We start from the raw sequence: 6,000 nt of genomic DNA on the forward strand, positions 1-6,000 counted from the left end.
GTACCATTCCTTCTGAAACTATTCCAATCAATAGAAAAAGAGAGAATCCTCCCTAACTCATTTTATGAGGCCAGCATCATCCTGATACCAAAGCCTGGCAGAGACACAACAAAAAAAGAACTTTAGACCAATATCCCTGATGAACATTGATGCAAAAATCCTCAGTAAAATACTGGCAAACTGAATCCAGCAACACATCAAAAAGCTTGTCCACTGTGATCAAGTGGGCTTCATCCCTGGGATGCAAGGCTGGTTCAACATATGCAAATCAATAAATGTAATCCAGCATATAAACAGAATCAACGATAACAACCACATGATTATCTCAATAGATGCAGAAAAGGCCTTTGACAAAATTCAACAGCCCTTCATGCTAAAAGCTCTCAATAAACTATGTATTGATGAGACATATCTCAAAATAATAAGAGCTATCTATGACAAACCCACAGCCAATATCATACTGAATGGACAAAAACTGGAAGCATTCCCTTTGAAAACTCACACAAGACAGGGATGCCCTCTCTCACCACTCCTATTCAACATGGTGTTGGAAGTTCTGGTCAGGGCAATCAGTCAGGAGAAGGAAATAAAGGGTATTCAATTAGGAAAACAGGAAGTCAAATTGTCCCTGTTTGCAGATGACATGATTGTATATTTAGAAAACCCCATCGTCTCAGCTCAAAATCTCCTTAAGCTGATAAGCAACTTCAATAAAGTCTCAGGATACAAAATCAATGTGCAAAAATCACAAGCATTCTTATACACCAAAAACAGGCAAACAGAGAGCCAAATCATGAGTGAACTCCCATTCACAATTGCTTCAAAGAGAATAAAATACCTAGGAATCCAACTTACAAGGGATGTGAAGGACCTCTTCAAGGAGAACTACAAACCACTGCTCAATGAAATAAAAGAGGACACAAACAAATGGAAGAACATTCCATGCTCATGGATAGGAAGAATCAATATCATGAAAATGGCCATACTGCCCAAGGTAATTTATAGATTCAATGCCATCCCCATCAAGCTACCAATGACTTTCTTCACAGCATTGGAAAAAACTACTTTAAAGTTCACATGGAAACAAAAAAGAGCCCGCATTGCCAAGACAATCCTAAGCCAAAAGAACAAAGCTGGAGGCATCACACTACCTGACTTCCAACTATACTACAAGGCTACAATAACCAAAACCGCATGGGTACTGGTACCAAAACAGAGATATAGACCAATGGAACAGAACAGAGCCCTCAGAAATAATGCCACACATCTACAACTATCTGATCTTTGACAAACCTGACAAAAACAAGAAATGGGGAAATGATCCCCGATTTAATAAATGGTGCTGGGAAAACTGGCTAGCCATATGTAGAAAGCTGAAACTGGATCCCTTTCTTACACCTTATACAAAAATTAATGCAAGATGGATTAAAGATTTAAATGTTAGACCTAATAACATAAAAATCCTAGAAGAAAACCTAGACAATACCATTCATGACATAGGCATGGGCAAGGACTTCATGACTAAAACACCAAAAGCAATGGCAACAAAAGCCAAAATTGGCAAATCAGATCTAATTAAACTAAAGAGCTTCTTCACAGCAAAAGAAACTACCATCAGAGTGAACAGGAAACCTACAGAATTGGAGAAAATTTTTGCCATCTACTCATCTGACAAATGGCTAATATCCAGAATCTACAAAGAGCTCAGACAAATTTACAAGAAAAAACAAACAACCCCATCAAAAAGTGGGCAAAGGTTATGAACAGACACTTCTCAAAAGAAGACATTTATGCAGCCAAAAGACACATGAAAAAATGCTCATCATCACTGGCCATCAGAGAAATGCAAATCAAAATCACAGTGAGATACCATCTCACACCAGTCAGAATGGCAATCATTAAAAAGGAAACAACAGGTGCTGGAGAGGATGTGGAGAAATAGGAACACTTTGACACTGTTGGTGGGACGGTAAACTAGTTCAACCATTGTGGAAGTCAGTGTGGCGATTCCTCAGGGATCTAGAACTAGAAATACCATTTGACCCAGCCATCCCATTACTGGGTATACACCCAAAGGATTATAAATCATGCTGCTATAAAGACACATGCACACGTATGTTTATTGTGGTACTATTCACAATAGCAAAGACTTGGAACCATCCCAAATGTCCAACAATGATAGACTGGATTAAGAAAATGTGGCACATATATGCCATGGAATACTATGCAGCCATAAAAATGATGAGTTCATGTCCTTTGTAGGGACATGGATGAAGCTGGAAACCATCATTCTCAGCAAACTATCACAAGACCAAAAAACCAAACAGCGCATGTTCTCACTCTTAGGTGGGAATTGAACAATGAGAACACATGGACGCGGTAAGGGGAACATCACACACCGGGGCCTGTTGTGGGGTGGGGCGGGGGGAGGGATAGCATTAGGAGATATGCCTAATGTAAATGACGAGTTAATGGGTGCAGCATACCAACATGGCACATGTATACATATGTAACAAACCTGCATGTTGTGCACATGTACCCTAAAACTTAAAGTATAATAATTAAATAAATAAATAAATAAGAAAGAAAAGGGAACCTTGCTCTTCCACATGTCTGATAACTAGGTTCAGTCACAGATCTTTTCTCACCATCTGCTTGTATTTCAGTCAGAGGGAAAACATATGCAGAGCCTACAGACTAATTTTCCTGCTGGCTGTTTTCTCCTTTACATAGAACAGCTAGCTCAATTATCTGAGAATAATTGATAACTCAGTACAATTTTGGAATGTAGTACATATTTTGTTGAGAACAACAACTTTATCCCTTAAAACGTTCTCGGTAATTAGAAAAAGTAAGCTAGAACTTCTTGGTTGGGCAAGGAAACCCAGCGTAGGATTAAAATTTACCATGGACAATTAAAACCATGGTTTATATACATAAAGAACTGGGAATTGACTATATATAATAATAAGTCATTTTTATACATATATTTTGTCACTGCAAATTTATAAATGATCATGTCAGTTATTTGATTTAAAACTTTTTCATATTAGATCCCTCACAAATCATCCCGCAACTTAAAGTTGAATGAGACTAAAAAAACAAGTACATTCTTGAGTATAGAGTGACTGCTCTTTTCTTACTATATTTTGAGTTCAGTACTGCCACAATGCAGAGTGATGTCACTGATACTCTGAGTAGGCTTTTAGCTGACTACGTAGAGGCATGTTTGTTACTGAATTAAGAGCAGCCAGTTGCTTTGAGAAAGTGTGTATGTATTTTGGGAAATGAAAGGGGGTGGTGGGGAGAGAGGAAACAATGCACGTGAATTACTAAAGCTTGATTTTTCCCCCAGTCTTACCATAAGAGAGTATCTTTGGATTATTTCTAGGATTGCACAACTGGAAATAGTTCATGTAACTAAATCGTGAATTTCAGCATCTTCATTAAACTTCCAAATTTTCTGACAGAATAAAGTCAATCTGATTTTTAAAGATATCTAGAGCAAAAAACTTTATCCTCTCTCTCAGTAAATCGTTAGCATATTTTCCATAGCTCACCTCAAGGAAATTCTATTTTAGACAAACTCTTCATGCTATTAATACATTTAAAATGCATCTTAGAAACTAGGCGCAGTGTCTCACACCTGTAATTCCAACATTTGGGGAGGCTAAGGCAGGAGGATTGCTTGAGTCCAGGAGTTCAAGACCAACCTGGGCAACATAGCAAGACCTTATCTCTACAAAAAATAAATTAGCCAGCTATGGTGACACACACCTGTAGAGCCAACTACTTGGGAGGCTGAGGTTAGAGGGTTGCTTAAGCCCAGGAATTCGAGGCTGCAGTGCACTATAATCATGCCACTGAACTCCAGCCTGAGTGACAGAGTGAGAACCTGCATAAATAGATGATAGATAGATAGATAGATAGATAGATAGATAGATAGATAAATAGATAGATAGATAGATAGATAATATTGGGAAAAACAAAATGCATCTCTCAGGTGCTTATGTCAATAGAAAGGGACAACAACTATCAACTAAATTCCCTTGCTTTAAATTAGAATGTACTTCAAAAGTACTATTTTTAACCTGTGTTTTCTTTATTATTGTTTATATAGTAGTGTTAGAATTATCAGACTGAGCAGTCCTAATTTTACTTTTTGAGTCTTATTTCCTACGTCTTCGAATATTTCTAAGGCTATCTACCAAGTCTAGCCCAATTTTCAATTTCTTCTTGGCTATAAATCTTACAGAGCTAGTAAGTGATTTGAACAGAATAATTAAGGTCAATTATTCATTCTCTTAATTACCTAAAACTCTGTAATTCTTGTTGTCTGACAGAGAAGCCCTGCCTTGTTCTTCCTTATAATAGTCTTGGCTATTCTTGTCCTTTTTCTCTTCCATCTGAAATTAAGATCTGCTCTCCATGTACCATGAAAAAGCCTTTAGGGATTTTTACTGGAGCTGCACTCAATTTAGAGATTAATAGGGAAGAATTGACATCTTCTTAAGTCTTCTTATTCCTGAACATGGTATATATGAACAAGATAGTTCCCTTCAATTCCTACTTTATCATGAACAGATTGCCAATTTTAGTATCTACTGAGGTGATCATCTAGGTTTTCTCCTTTTGGTATCTTTGGTATCTTAGTGAGGGTAATTCCATATATATATATATATTCCATATGTGTATATATATATATTCCATATGTGTATATATATATATTCCGTGTGTGTGTGTGTGTATATATGTATATATGTGTGTGTATATATATATATATACACACACACACACATATTTTTTTTGAGGCGGAGTCTTGCTCTGTAGTCCAGGCTGGAGTGCAGTGGCGCATTCTCGGCTCACTGCAACTCCGCCTCCTGGGTTCACGCCATTCTCCTGCCTCAGCCTCCCGAGTAGCTGGGACTACAGGTGCCCACCACCACGTCTGGCTAATTTTTTGCATTTTTAGTAGAGATGGGGTTTCACCGTGTTAGCCAGGATGGTCTCGATCTCCTGACCTCATGATCTGCCCGCCTTGGCCTCCCAAAGTGCTGGGATTACAGGCTCCATTAATATATTTTATAATGCTAAATTGTTCTTATATTCCTGGGGAAAAACTTAACTTGCTCAAGAAAAGGTTTTTTCCAGTTACTAACATTTTATTTTTAATTTTAATTTTATTATCTTTGTTCCTAAGTGTGATTGGACTTTCTGATATTATCCTGATCTGTTTTGGATCAAGATTATTCTAGCACCATTAACTGACCTGAAGAATATTTTTTCTATTCCCTGGAACTGCTTTTATAAAACAGGGATAATTTTTCTCAAATGCTTGGTTCACTGGCCTGTAAAACCATCTAGCATATTTGGGGATGGGAGAAAACAAGTTACATTTTAAGCTATTTATTAAATTTCCTTAATTGTAATTGGTATATTCAGGTTTTCCATTTCTTCTTGAATCACTTTTCTAAGATGTGTTTTTCTAAGACATTGTCTGGGTTGACTTTATTTCTTTATCTAGGCTGGTGATGAAAACTTAAAACAAAAATCTAGGCTTCTATCTGACTTTGAAAAACACCTTGTATTATATTTTGACCCTCTAGCAGTTTGTGTTCTCACCTAATAGTTACGCTGTCTAGACCATATTTTCTAAATTTATTGCCTTGTACAAGTGAATCACCTAACCTTCCTAAAGCCAAGATAAATTATAACTATCTCTTCTTTCTGATCTACCTGGGACTTTTATCCTAATAGATCAGGTGAGTGTGACAGTGTTTATTCTTCATGAAGAGTTGCTGGCAGCTATCAGCAAGGTGCTTGCAAGGTTTTTTCTTCAATGATTTTTAAAGGTACAGACATTTACTGTATAGAATGTATACTCACCTTGCTATAGTTCTTGGAGGCTTTTACTATGAATATCATCAAAAGTGTTTTTCAAGACCAAATTTTAGAAACAGTAATAGAAAATGTACAATAGAATGAAACCTTGAACAGTTT

This window comes from Nomascus leucogenys, chromosome 9, assembly GCF_006542625.1.
Source record: "Nomascus leucogenys isolate Asia chromosome 9, Asia_NLE_v1, whole genome shotgun sequence".
In the NCBI taxonomy this organism is placed as follows: Eukaryota; Metazoa; Chordata; class Mammalia; order Primates; family Hylobatidae; genus Nomascus; species Nomascus leucogenys.